We start from the raw sequence: 15,858 nt of genomic DNA on the forward strand, positions 1-15,858 counted from the left end.
AGTAAATGAACAGGTGTTTAGAAATCATAAAAACATTCACTCCAAGAATGTCCAATTGGTGTGTTCTGCTAATCAGTACATTTCTCATGTCAATGCAAGGCTCCCAGGATCAGTCCATGATTCCTATGCCCTGAGAAACAGATGGGACAACTACAGGGGGGCAGAGCTTGGCTCATAGGTGAGTGTGTATGACACTGTACTAGTGACATAGCTGACAGGCAGGCTACATGCAAGTAGTAAGGGTGTGTATTAATCCTCTTTAACCCACTTTTCCTGGGGATTCTGGCTACCCAAACATGCAAAGGCTCCTGACACCTGTGAGATATAACAGGACAGATGCTGAACTCCGTTATAATTAAGCACATGGTCACACGAGGAGGGTGATAGAACGGACCATAGGACTCCTGAAGGCAAGATTGTGTTGTCTGCATCTCTCTGGAGGATCCCTGTGCTATTGCCCTGACAAGGTGTGTCAGATAGTGGTGGCTTGCTGCATGCTAGACAACTTGGCTGTGAGGAAAGCTATCCCACTTCTGGAAGAGGAGGATGCTGTCCAACCAACCCTGCCAGGTGTCCAGGTGCTGGCAGGGGAAGTCTTTGATGGCCCTGAGACTTCAACAAAAGGAGACAAGCTCAGGACAAGCCCTTGGAGATTTCTTCACAAGCAGAAATGCACAAAAAAGTCCAGTCTTTGTCCCCTTGCACAGGCAGAAGCAGCAACTGCAGGATAGCTCCACAAAGCACGGTCACAGGCAGGTAATCTCTTATCCTCAGCTCTTCAGCCCTTCTCCTTGGCAGCGGTTCCTCTTAATGTCTAGAATTGATCTAATTTTTCAGGGGTTTGGGTGCTCTTCTTATACCCATTTTGTCCTTTGAAGTAGGCCTACTTCAAACGAAAGTCTCTCTTGTTTGTGAGATCCTGCCTTGCCCTGGCCAGGCCCCAGACACACACCAGGGGGTTGGAGACTGCATTGTGTGAGGGCAGGCACAGCCCTTTCAGGTATACGTGACCACTCCTCCCTTCCCTCCTATCACAAATTGCTCATAAGGATATGCAGGTTACACCCCAGCTCCCTTTGTGTCACTGTCTAGGGAGAGGTGAAAACAGCCCAACTGTCAAACTGACCAAGACAGGGAATCCACAAACAGGCAGAGTCCCAGAATGGTTTAAGCAAGAAAATGCCTACTTTCTAAAAGTGGCATTTTCAAACACACTATCTCAAAACCAACTTTACTAAAAGATGTATTTTTAAATTGTAAATTCAGAGACCCCCAAACTCCACATGTCCATCTGCTCCCAAAGGGAATCTACACTTTAATCATATTTAAAGGTAGCCCCCATATTAACCTATGATGGAGATAGGCCTTGCAACCGTGAAAAACGAATTTGGCAGTATTTCACTGTCAGGACATATAAAACACATTAGTATATTTCCTACCTTAAACATACAATGCACCCTGTCCATGGGATACTTAGGGCCTACCTTAGGGGTGTCTTACATGTAAGAAAAGGGAAGGTTTAGGACTGGCAAGTGGGTACACTTGCCAAGTCGAATTGACAGTTTAAAAATGCACACACAGACACTGCAGTGGCCATGTTTACAGGGCTACTAATGTGTGTGGCCACTAGTAGCATTTGATTTACGGGCCCTAGGTACCTCTAGTGCACTGTACTATGGACTTTCCAGTAAATCAAATATGCCAATCATGGAAATCCAATTACACATACATTTTACATAGGAGCACTTGCACTTTAGCACTGAATAGCAGTGGTAAAGTGCCCAGAGTAACAAATACAGCAAAAACAGAGTCCAGTACACATCAACAACCTAGGAAACAGAGGCAAAAAGTTTGGGGAGACCACGCCAAGGATGCCAAGTCTAACAGAGAACATTACACTTCAGGAACCATTCTCCTTCAGAATTTCAGCATATGCTAAATTAGTTTGGGACTGAAAAATATTTTCAGATTTCCATCTTGAGTGGGTGCCTACACCAAAATATATTATTCAGAATCTACAGTTGGCTGAACAAGCACAAAACTGCATAACTATTTTTATTACAAGTTCTTTTGCTAAAAAAAATCTATACTGTAGAGGTTTTTTACAAATATGGTAGTGGGAAACTATGAATGAATGAAAAAATGAAACACCATTCTTCTTGCACCCTCTTCGTGATTCTGTGCCCTGAAGACAGACCATGAGTCTCACCACAGAAAGGGCAATAGGAATACTGCTATTACTAATTAGCAATATTGCCAATCATAGGAAGAAATAATGGCCCGTATTTATACTTTTTTTAGCGCTGCATTTGCGCCGCTTTTTGATGTAAAACGGCGCAAACCTACAAAATACAATGGTATTTTGCAAGTTTGCGCCGTTTTTGCGTAAAAAAACGACGCAAATGCGGCGCAAAAAAAGTATAAATACGGGCCAATGTTTCCGACACAATCAACTTATCAACAGTAGCAGTGAATACATGATCATTGGCTGTATTTTTATTTAGAGTCGGACAGGTCCTTTATTCTACCGGACACTCCCCCAGTGGGACGGAGCCCCTGGAGGCAGGTTCTTGTAATCCCAAGGCTGCTCCAGGTGCCTCTGACACTTTACCCATCTCTCACAGGGTAATTACTGTAGGCATGTGGAAACTTCAAGAAAGAGGGGGCGGTAGAAGGCAGAAAGAAGGTGATCAGAGAGGGAGAAGAGAGAGAGAAGAGAAAGGTGAGAAAGAACAAATGGATGGATGAGAAGCAAGAGATTGTGCAAGGACACAAAGGGGGTGGGATGGTGCAGGCAATTTTGCCAGGGCTGCTTTTTTGGTTTCCCAATCCAGCCCAGATTCCATTACTATCAGCAAACCACTATACAGAAATAATTCTACCTCAAATGTATTAAACTTACTGCCCCAAAATATGATTATCTCTGCAGTTGCCTTATATTGGGTATACAACCATAACTGCCTACTGAATAAAGCTTACATTATGTCCAGTTACTAAACACTAAAACAGTGACATACAAAGTATTGTGTCCTGCTATGCCTCTAAACATATCCCTGAACTTTCAAGTTTTCTGGCCACTAGTGTTTTAATCAACAAGTGGTACGTTTGCTAGTCGTATTTATTTATGTGCCACATGGATGTGAATGTGTTTTATACTGAATTTACTTTTTTCAAAACTGGTAGTAATTACCTCTGGTGGTATTCACTGCTTCAGATTTCGCTACACCATCAGCATTACGTCATATTTGAAATTTACGTGATGTTATGTGTGTTTGTAAAGTTCTTACTGCCATTTTTGCAACCCATAATGCTGTAAGAATGTGGGTGCCTTTTATCGACCTGGGAGACTCATAAACTGTATTCAAGGTAGTCAATTGACATTGTATTTGGTTGTGAGAGATACTGGATACTGCCCATCAAGCCTAGAACTGATTACTCAATTGCTTACCATAGCATTCCTGAATAGCGGTTGGTTATATCCAGTTATACATGTGTAGTATTTTGTGCAAGAACACGTGCTAAAGGTCACTGTCATTTGTTTAATTCTGCTAGTATATATGGTGGTTGTACGACGGAATGCCGACTGACAAAACAACGGGTGCCTAAACAACGAGGTCGGAACACCGACCTCGTTGTTACTACTAATGCCTTTACCACGAATGCCTTAACAACGATATTTTGTTGTAAAGGCATTCCTGGTAAAGTCATTAGTAACAGGCACCCATTGATCCTGCATGCCTCACCCCACCCCCCCCTACCCCACCCCAAAACCTAAAACCCCCGACCCCCCACCCCCTCCCCAAAACCAAAAACGCCCCACCCCCTAACCCGACCCCAAAACCTAAAACCCCGACCCCCCACCCCTTCCCCAAAACCAAAAACGCCCCACCCCCCAACCTCACCCCAAAACCTAAAACCCCGACCCCCCACCCTCTCCCCAAAACCAAAAAAACCCCACCCCCCAACCCCACCCCAAAACCTAAAACCCCGACCCCCACCCCTCCCCAAAACCAAAAACGCCCCACCCCCACACCCCACCCCAAAACCTAAAACCCCGACCCCCGACCCCCTCCCCAAAACCAAAAACGCCCCACCCCCCAACCCCACCCCAGAACCTAAAACCCCCGACCCTCCCCAAAACCTAAAACCCCCCACTTACCTGAGTCGTCGCCTCATCTGCATCATCCTCCTCAGCCGACTCCCTTGTTTGTACCTTAACCATGCATGTTTGTTGTTCAGGACATGCGTGGTTAAGGCACAAAATAACGAAGTCGTGGTTAAAGAAAGCGTTGTTCCGCTTTCGTTAACCAGGACTTCGTTATAAAAAAGTCGGCATAAAGGATGTTTCCCGGCATCAATGGAATTTAGAAAAACTGCAACCTTCCCATATATTTGTTTATTAACTAAATTAAATATTTTATAATTTGTGTATTTGGTGAATGCTTGTTTCTGTTTTTGTGTATTATTTTTGCAGTTCAAATTACTGAAATTACTTAAGCCATGGCCACTTAATTCAAAAAATGAATTTGCTTGGGGTCCCCAAATTCCAAAGATTCTTAACTGGAGGTCCCCAGATTCCAGTAATGATTATGTGATGGTCCACATAAGTCAAAACGTTAAGAATCACTGTGGTGGATCATTTTCCACATTGATCGTCTGTTTAGGTGCATCTGCATCTTTGTGAATTATGTTACTTTGATGTTGTGCCATATACACATGAGTTCGGTAGATTCACAGTAAACTTTGCTGGTGATTGATATATAGGTTGGTGAAAGGATACAACGGACTGTTAAGATGCGCAATGCTGAACTAATTGTATAGCTTGCAATCATGATGTGTTCATAATGGTGCCAGTAGTTTTATCTTATATTTATAATTGGGGTGCTGATATGTACGAATATGGCGTCCTATGAATGTACTATTGTGGTAATAAATGCTTAAATGGGCTGAGCCATGTTGTGTGTATGATCCAAGTGGTTCTGCCAATCACCGCCTGCCAGCCAAGTGCAAGGTTGAGGCTCAGCATTGGACGGGCTGTGTGGCCATTCAGTTTCCCCTCCTGTGGGCCAAGGGAGTCCCCAAGATTCCCCTTAGACCTGGTATTTATCCACAACGGATCTCAGGATTTTCCAAAAATCAGTGGTGTTTTTGCTACTATCGATTTCAGAACTGGGCTATCAGCATATTTGTACTTTGGTAGCAAGTGCGCCATTGCAACAAGAAAAATTCAATCCGATTTTCAATTGGTATGTGTCTATGATGCTAAAAACAGTAAGGGGCAGATTTATGAAAAATGTTGCTGCACCTTGTGCAGCAACACTTTTATTGCACCCCTTAGTGCCCCCCCAACTCCAACTTGTGTGCGCCATATTTAATATACGGTGCACCATGGAGGTAATTAGGGAAGTAGCATAAGAATTTTTTCTGCTAGTTCGGCACTTTGCAGGATTGGCATAAAAAATGTAGATGCTAATCCTGCAAAGCACCCAGAAGCTCTTTGAAACCAATGGGAGCCTCCTTTTAATGTCTGCTCTGAGCAGGTGTTTAAAAATCCCGGACAAAATGACGCAAAGAAATTTGTTAGATTTCTTTGCACCATTTATTCGGCCCTCCTAATGGGGGAATGCCTCCTTTGCATACCTTATGCCTGGAGCAGGCATAATGTGGCGCAAAGGGTTACAAAGTGCGCCACTTTAGAATTATGGCACAGGATTTTGGCCTCGTTGGGCCAGATTAGCGCATAAAAATTATATTAATGTGGCACAAGGAGACACTAGGGGCTCCTAAATATGCCCCTAAGTATTGCAATAAAGCAGGTCCAAAGGTGCCAGTTCCAAACCACAGTGCAGAACCGTATGTTATGGAGACATTTCTGATCAGCTGATGATTCTTCACTCAACTGATAATGCAAGTTTGGAAACCCGATGTGGAAAAGGGGCGCAGGTTTGGAAATAAATGAGTGCCATGCAAGCACGGCTGTACTGTGCTTAAGACATTTTTAAAATACTGACAATAACATGGCAGACATTCTAAAAATACAATATATGAAAAAGCAAACAGTTCCATTCAAATAGTTTTATTACATGGCTAGGAACAAAAAGGGAGGTTAAGGTGAATATCGTGACCGTGTGTGGCATAGCCTATATAGATGGATGATTTCTAACAAGAGAGATTGAGGGCCTTGTGCCTTTGTCAGTAGTTAGAGCAAGACGCATTCTTCGTTTCGAGCGGGGATACTAATGAATGCACAAAAGCAGTAGTAACCTTGTCAGAGTAACCCTCTCAAGCTAGGATTATACTCTCTTTCCCTGGTCCTTTATTACGCTCATGAATTTTGATACTCTTTTGATTGATATTTGATATAATGATCCTTGGAACAGGAAACGCAACCTTTAAATAAACATGGACAAACAAAGGCGGAATTGTCAAAGGATGCAGCGCTGCAGAAAGAAGGCCTCTGGCTTATTTCAGACGATGGCAGCTATCCCATAACGGTAACTGCTTTTGAAGAGAAGGCCTGCAGTGTTTTTGACTTCAAGAGAGGCCCTTCCGTAGCCTTAGAGCGGAAAACGAAAAGATGTTCCACAAACCAGGAGAGGAGAGGAGAGGGTGGCCTGTGAGAAATGGGAAGAGCGAGAAAGAGAAACGGAAAGACAAAGTTCAAAGGAGAGGCGGGAAAAGCGAGAGTAAAAAGAGCGCGTGAAAGGATGTGCGAGGGAGAGGCTGTGCATTATGGCGTGTGTGAGAAAGAAAAGACAGAGCGTATGTTTGAGAGGGTGAGTGAATGAGAGAGCGTAGATAGGTGTTTAGGAGAGGAATAAAGGGGTGTGTGAGAAGGAAAGAGAGAGCAGTGTAGGTGTTGGGAGGAAATATAGAGAAGTTTGTGTGGGACAGAGAGGTAAAAGAACCAACATTAGCAAAGTAAACAGGTCTCAGTAGTTCACTTGCTCTGACAATGAATTTTGTTAGATAGCTGCACTAGCCATTTTAAATGGGTTTTTCAAATATTAGAAACACATTAAAAGATGGTTACCATAGATGTACAGGCATCCAAGGTGGGAATCTTTGAATGTATGTGTACTATTTGAAAAAAAAATATTCAACAATAAATGTGGTGGAAGCACATGCATCCATGGTGGCCATGTTGGAATGGGTTAGTTCAGATAATACTAATCCATTTCTTGGTGCCCATTGTGGCCATGGGCACATGCACTCTCAAGGGCACCCATCTTGATATGGGTAAAAAATCAATGTAATGTGGACAACTGTAGATAACACAGCGCGCAAACCACCCCCTCTCAAAAAAAGAAAAATAAAGTTGTAAAGGCGAAGGGCAAGACGACAACAAGTTGGGAGTGGTGGCAGAACAACAAAGGATAGGAGGTGGGGGTAAATTGAATTCTAAAAAAATGAGGGAGTTCAGGGTGGTAAAGCAATGGATGAGCTGGGGTGGGGACAAGAGAGGAAATAAGGAGAAGAAGGATGAGCTGGGTTGTGGAGTAGAAGCAAGATGGAGAGCAAAAGAGGATGGGTCGAAGTGAAAGGGGGAATAGCACAAGGGAAGAAAACAAGAAAACACATTTACTCCCATGTAGTGCTTAAAAAAAGAAAAATAGAAGTTCAGTGAATGCAGGTGTTGTGAGGACCTCAAGAACCAGAGTTGGTCACCCCTGTTTTAGCTTTGTTTTTGCAGTTCCTATTTTATTCATTTTCGTAAGGCTGTTTTTAGCAATGATTATACATATTTTATCAGTTTCCTTTTGTTCTAGGAAAATGAGGAACAAGCTGTTTGTTTTAGTTAGACTTTGCACAACATATAATCATTACTTTCTGTCCAAGGCTAAAGAACTCTGTACACAATATGCTGGTTGTGTTGCCCATTTTGGGGACAGCTTCTAACACCTAGACACATCATTGCACCAGAACTGTACTTCCAATACAGTCTGGTTTATTATATAAACGGTGCACTGACCCAGAGGGGGAGCCATGACTATCATGGAACACATGCTGTGTGATAAGCAGCTTGGCTGGTGCTGACCTACCAGCCTCCTGAGGGGATTGCTAGCTCCATCACTGACTAACTCCTGACATTGTTTCCAGGTATGGGGTTGGGTGTGATCTCTTAGATCGAGCCAGGCAGAGGGGTACACTCACTATGCTCTCAGAACTACCATAGGGTTAGGTAGGAACCTCCAGAACATCTAGAACCACATACATCATGGTTGGATTGTTTATCTTCTTTGCCATATTTGTAATTCTGATTACCTTGCTTTGCTTCATCTGCCTAGTTATCACAGCTCACTCTCTATATGCTTGGTTGTGAATGTTTCTATAAATGCATTAAAAACTTATCTTTCATCCTTGTGCCTCACCTTGGCATGCATGAGTAATAATACGAAAGGGGTAAGATCTGTTTCCATGGCTTCCCTGGGGATTCATAGTGTCATGTTCAGGTTGCCATAATCATCTTCCACCTTGGTAGGTTTGAGGTTCAGAGCAATGTGAGCTAGCCAGGAGTTAGGCTGACAGCTGCTAATGGTGTGAATAGACTTAGGTGGTCATTACAACATTGTCGGTAAAAGACGCTTACTGCTGTGCAGAAGATCGCCAACACACCGCTGCGGCCGCGGAAATCCGCCACAGCTATTATGACCCACAGCACGGAATCCACCAAAATTCAGACACTCACACAGATCCCCCACACCAAAGGGCAGTGATAAACTGGCGAAAACAAAACCTCCACCGTGACGCCAACAGAAATACGCCCACACTATCACGACACACAAATCCACGTGGCGGTCTTTCAACCGCGGTATTCCATTGGCGGTACACACCGTCGCGCTCAAAATACACACACATTTACAAAACACAGCCACATTGGACAATTCCAAATACACACACCTGATACACATACACACACCACTCCCACACACCCAATACAATATAAAACACACACCCACGTCACCCACAAACCCCTAGGACAACAATTGAGAAAGAAGCACAGAGAGAGACACCACCATCAACAATACTAGCATCCACAGGCACACCAGACCATCACCCACATAACTTCCACGCACCTCACACAACACCCCACTACATATCAGCACACTTATCACCACACACACCACCCCACACATCACCCACACCATCCCATGACAAGGCAAAGACACCCTACGTTCTTGGAGGAGGAGCTCAGGGTCATGGTGGAGGAAATCGTCCGGGTAGAGCCACAGCTATTCAGATCACAGGTGCAGCACACCTCCATTGCAAGGAAGATGGAGCTATTGCGAAGGTTAGTGGACAGGGTCAACGCAGTGGGACAGCACCCAAGAAATCGGGATGACATCAGGAAGAGGTGGAACGACCTACGGGGGAAGGTGCGTTCCGTGGTCTCAAGACACCACCTTGCGGTTCAGCGGACTGGCGGAGGACCCCCACCTCCTCCCCCACAACTAACAACATGGGAGGAGCAGGTCTTGGCGATTCTGCATCCTGAGGGCCTCGCAGGAGTAGATGGCAGAATGGACTCTGGTAAGTCAAATCTTAACTATTACATCCCCCACCCTACCTGCATGCCATCACATACCCCCACCCTCACCCCCATCACTCCAACTCCTCACAAATGTCCCAACATCACAAACCACACATCCCAACACCAAGCCCTGCATGCAACACCAAAGCATGGACACCCATCACCAAAGCATGCCCACTGCACAAACCCATACACCCCCCTAAACCTTCATCACAAAAGGTCCCACACAGGAATGCAAGCACTGGGGTACACGGTCACCCACCCATTGCACACCATGGCACACACAGATGTAATAAACATCCTTTTATGCCCGTGCAGGACCCCTACCCAACGTCACAGGACAGGAGGGTCCACACATGTCCACACCACCAACAGAAGAGGCCCACAGTGATGACAGCAGCTCTGTCCAACTGGATCTAGATGACCAGCCTGGCCCATCGGGGACCTAAGGACAGTTGGTTCCCATTACACAGTCACAGGCCACTAAAGAGCTTCCCCCCTCTGGAAACACCAGCACAGCACCCACCCAGCGGGCCCATACCTCTGACCCCAGGACACGTCAATCAGCAGTGTGTCCACCACTACAGGGAACCCAGGCTAACCCACCACCCCAACAACAACAGGGACCTGGGGACAGTGGTAGTGGGCACACGGTCCAGGGGACGGAGGCCCAGGAACACAGGGGAACTGGGAGGGCTGCTGTGCGACAGGGGGAGGACAGGCCAAGGGAACCCGCTCTCCACGAGGCCCTCACCTCCATCATGGGAGCCTACCACCACTCCAAGGAGAAGATGGCAACGGTACTGGCCAAGTTTCAGGAGAACCAGCGCCTGCAGGAGGAACAGTATTTGGGCATCAGGGAGGAACTCAGATCCATCAGTTCCACCCTGGGCACCATCGTAGGGGTGCTGAAGGAAGTACTCAACACCAGGAGGGACACTGTGGCACAACAAGGGGCCCCTAACACTAGCATGGACGATGAACTGCCCACCACCTCCGCCGGCATTAGTTTTACAGGAGGCACCGCCACAGGACCACCACACCAGCACCCCACCCCTGCAGAGGGAGAACCACCCCGCAAACGGTCCCTGACATCCAGGACAAAGACAGAGAACGATGCCAAGACCCCCGCCAAGAAATGAGACCACCCTGAATGTCATCCTTCTGTCCCACTTTGTCACCCTGTCCATCCTTAAACTGCCCCAGCTCCACTTCCTATGCCCATTTGGGCAATGCACCTGTGAGACTAATAGACTGGACTCTGCCATGGACATTCCTCCACCATCACCCCTCAACATTTTGCAACCCCCTCCAATATTTTGCACTTAAATAAACACCCTTGAAGCACAAAACAATCTGGAGTCAGTCTGTGATTTCGGAATAGTGTATTAGCAATTACTGTGGCAAAAAGCTCTTTCAATTGTAATGTCAACATACCTATGTCACACAGCTCTAGTCCATGAGGAATCAAAGCAGATGTCACACAGTGGGACCCACATCTGTGAAATCATAAGGGAAAGTGACAACTCAGTGACCATACACTGGGTGAAAACAACAGACAGTACAGAGGCAGTAGTGTTAAAGTACATGTAGTAGGCAGGCTTGTATTCTTACCTGTGTTTCACTGGAAATATTGCAGGATCACCGAGTCCCTGTTGTCCATGTTCTCTTCTTCTGCTTCCTCGTCTTCACTATCCACAGGCTCCACAGCTGCAACAACACCGCCATCTGGACCATCCTCCTGCAGAAAAGGCACCTGTCGTCACAAAGCTAAGTTGTGAAGCATACAGCAGGCCACGATGATCTGGCACACCTTCTTTGGTGAGTAGAATGGGGATCCACCTGTCATATGGAGGCACCTGAACCAGGCCTTCAGGAGGCCGAAGGTCCGCTCAATTATCCGCCGTGTTCGCCCATGGGCCTCATTGCAGCATTCCTCTGCCCTTGTCCTGGGATTCCTCACTGGGGTCAGTAGCCATGACAGGTTGGGGTAACCAGAGTCACCTGCAAATGGCGAGGGACAACTGTTAGACACACACTAACCTGTAGGGATAACCCCAGACCCAGACAACCATTCCCACTGTCTTGCTTCCAGGTGCTCACCTAATAGCCACACACTGTGCCTCTGGAGTTGCCCCATCACATAAGAGATGCTGCTATTCCGCAGGATGTAGGCGTCATGCACTGAGCCAGGGAACTTGGCATTCAAATGGGAGATGTACTGGTCTGCCAAACATACCATCTGCACATTCCTCGAATTATAACTCTTCCGGTTTCTGTACACCTGTTCACTCCTGCGGGGGGGACCAAAGCCACATGGGTCCCATCAATGGCACCTATGATGTTGGGGATATGTCCCAGGGCATAGAAATCACCTTTCATTGTAGGCAAATCCTCCACCTGAGCGAAAACGATGTAGCTCCGCATGTGTTTCAGCAGGGCAGACAACACTCTGGACAACACGTTTGAAAACATAGGCTGGGACATCCCTGATGCTATGGCCACTGTTGTTTGAAATGACCCACTCGCAAGGAAATGGAGCACTGACAGCACCTGCACTTGAGGGGGGATTCCTGTGGGATGGCGGATAGCTGACATCAGGTCTGGCAACAGCTGGGAAACAGGTCCGGGATTGTGGCACGGTCAAGCCTGTATGTGATGATCACATGACTTTCCTCCATTGTCGACAGGTCCACCAGCGGTCTGTACACCGGAGGATTCCGCCATCTCCTCACATGTCCCAGCGGACGGTGCCTATGAAGGACAACAGCGAGCACAGAGTCAAACAACTCAGAAGTACGTACCGACAGCTGACACAGAACACGAATCCTAATCCGAAAAGTGGCCTGTATGTGTGTTGAGTCTAGGCCTAGGTATGTGTGACGCAGTTAAAAATGAAAACATGTGGGCCCCTGAAATGGCAGCTGCCTGACCTCTAAAGTGGGATAATGGGATGTGAGGTAACTGCGCTGGCGTTGTACACCGTCGCGGTAGGCGGTCGAAGACCGTGGCACAATGCTGCATTGGTTAACATTGGACGCTATGGGTCCCAGGAGCCAATGACGATGTATGCCGGCGGTGACGGTATGCACCGCCGCGGACGTGACCGCCATTATCTATCTGTTCAATCACTCGATACCTGATCTTCGACAGGAGAGGACCTACGCTGCAAGTGCTGCTGGGACCTCGGTCTGGAAGAGACAATGGCTCGAGTGTCTGGGGAAAGGGCCCCTGCCTTCAAATCGGAGGAGTTGGAGAAACTCGTGGACGGAGTCCTCCCCCAGTAAATGCTATTCTACGGTCCTCCAGACAAACAGGTAAGTACACTGGGAGCATGCTGTATGGGCTATGCCTGTGTGGAGTGGGGTGGATATAAGAAGGGGGGAGATTGTGGCGTGCATGAAACAATGGTGAGTGCATGTGCCACATGGCAAGGGTAGGGATGGGGGCCAATGACTGTGACGGTGCAGTTGGTAATAAGTTTCTCTTCCCGCTGTATAATTCATGTAGGTCAGCGCCTACCAGAAAAAAGATATTTGGCATGCCATCGGCAAGGACGTCCGGACCCTGGGGGTCTACTACAGACGGAGCACCCACTGCCGGAAAAGATGGGAGGACATTCGCCGCTGGAGCATGAAGACCGCAGAGGCTCAGCTGGGGATGGCCTCCCAACGTGGGAGGGGTGCCCGTTGCACCATGACCCCTCTGATGTTCATGATCCTGGCGGTGGCGTACCCGGAGTTGGATAGGTGCTTGAGGGCATCACAGCAGCCACAAGGGGGTGAGTACACTCTCATCCTGCTGATTTTGCGCACACTGGATGTGTCTGGGTGGGGGAGGTGGGCTGTGGGTTTCCCTAGGTCAGGGCGTGTTTAGTAGGCAAGGTCCCTCCGTAAGGCAGGCCATGTGGCACCCCACCTCTGTAGAGTGCCAAGTACACCTAGTCATGCCCCTGTGTCATCCATGTGTGCAGATGTCGTCCATAGCCTAGTAGGCCATTTCCCAGGGATTGAACAGTGGAGCCCAAGAACGCGGCGTAGTGCAGGGGGCTTCTGTGTCTGTCGTGTCCGCCAACGGTAGCGGTAATGCATGCACTCAACATGTCTTTCTTCTGTCGTCGTTCCCCTTTTTGTGGTCTCCCTGTTCTTGTGTGCATTAGCATCATCAGGCGGAGGAGCAGTGGCACCAGAGCACGAGGGAGCTGCTTCCCACATGGCTCTGGAGGGCAAGACAACGGACTCGGAGTTCACCAGTGGGACGGAGGGCGAGGGGAGCTCCACGGCGGGGATAGGAGCTGACACCAGCGACACAGACTCGTCCTCTGATGGGAGCTCCCTTGTGGTGGCGGCAACATCTGTGCCCCCTGCATCTACAGGTAGAGCCGCCACCCCCCCTACCAGCACCGCCCTCCCAGCAGCCCCTCAGCCTTTGCCCCGTGCCTGCTCACCCAGGAGGGTGGGCATCACCTTCGCCCCAGGCACCTCAGCCCCTGCCCCAGTCCCCCCTGCTGCCCTCAGTGAGGAGGCCATTGACCTCCTCAGGTCCCTCACTGTTGGGCAGTCTACCATTTTGAATGCCATCAAGGGTGTCGAAAGGCAGTTGCAACAAAACAATGCATTCCTGGAGGGCATTCATTCTGGTCAGGCAGCCCTTCAGTGAGCTTTTCAGACTCTGGCCTCAGCACTGATGGCAGCCATTGTCCCTGTCTCTAGCCTCCCCCTCCAACTTCCTCCACCCAGACCCAATCCCCTGTGCCCCAGTCTATCCCAAGCACAGCTTCAGACCAGCATGCACACACGTCCACACACAAGGGAAGCTCAGGCAAGCATCACACACATGCAGACACACCAACATCCACTGCCTCCACTGTGTCCCCCTCCTCCTCGTCTCCCTCCTCCCTCCCAGTCTCGTCTACACTCACACCTGCATGCACTACATCTACAGCCACTACTGCCATCACCAGCACACCCACCACCACTCCCCGCTCACGTGCAGTCACCACGCCACTACCATTCACACGTCCCCTGTGTCCTCTCCCAGTGTGTCTGTGACGCCACCTCCCAAGATACACAAACGCAGGCACACACCCACCCAACAGCCATCCACCTCACGACAGCCTCCAGTGCATGCACCTTCACCCAAAGTCACCAAACGAACACCTCCTACAACCACAACCTCTTCCTCCACTCCCAAACCCCCTCCAGCTACCCGTCCCAGTGTCTCCCAAAAACTTTTCCTGTCCAACTTTGACCTCTTTCCCACACCTCCCCCACCCCATCCTTCTCCTAGGGCCTGACTCTCCAGGTCCCAACCTAGCACCTCAGCCACAACATCTCCGGGACCAGTGGTGCCTGTAGTGGCACGGAGCCACAGCACAGACAGTCCCCCACCTGTGAAGCATCAGAAGTTGGCCAGTGCCCGGCGGGAGAGGGGGAAGACTCCAGCCACCAAAGCCGCTCCCAGGGCTCCCGGTGGGAGTGTGGAGTCAGCTGCGACACCTTCCAAGGTGGGGAAGTGCCACAAGAAACCTGGAAAGTCTGGGAAGAGCAGCACGGTGGAGGAGACCGCCATCATCCCCGCTACCCAGGAGGCCACCGCCATCATCCCCGCTGCCCAGGAGGCCACCGCCATCATCTCCGCTGCCAAGGAGGCCACCGGCAGCACCTGCCCTGCTGCCCAGGAGGCCAGCGCCAGCACAAGCCCTGCTGGGCTAGAGAGGACCACCAGCACAAGCCCCGCTGGGACAGAGAGGACCGCCAGCACAAGCCCAGCTGGCACAGAGAGGACCGCCAGCACAAGCCCCGCTGGGCTAGAGAGGACTGCCACCACAAGCCCCGCTGGGACAGAGAGGACCGCCAGCGCAAGCCCCGCTGGGACAGAGAGGACCGCCAGCACAAGCCCCGCTGGGACAGACAGGACCGCCAGCACAAGCCCCGCTGGGACAGAGAGGACCGCCAGCACAAGCCCCGCTGGGACAGAGAGGACCGCCAGCAGCTGAGTCACTGCACAGGAGCCCACCGGCTCAAGCACCGCTGAAGAGGGCACCACTGCTACAAGCACCGCTAAACAGGTCACCTCCGCCTCAAGCACCGCTGAACAGGGCACCGCCGCCACAAGCACCGCTGAACAGGGCACCGCCTCAAGCACCGCTGAACAGGACACTGCCGCTACAAGCACCGCTGAACAGGGCACCGCCGCCACAAGCACTGCTGGCCCATGAGTGCCAAGGGCACTGACACTACTGAGTCCGTCACGAGCAGGATGAAGTACTCTGGGCACAGAGCCCCCTACAGAACCAGTGGATATTGCTATCCACTACCTCTGTC

Source organism: Pleurodeles waltl, chromosome 3_1 (assembly GCF_031143425.1).
Source record: "Pleurodeles waltl isolate 20211129_DDA chromosome 3_1, aPleWal1.hap1.20221129, whole genome shotgun sequence".
In the NCBI taxonomy this organism is placed as follows: Eukaryota; Metazoa; Chordata; class Amphibia; order Caudata; family Salamandridae; genus Pleurodeles; species Pleurodeles waltl.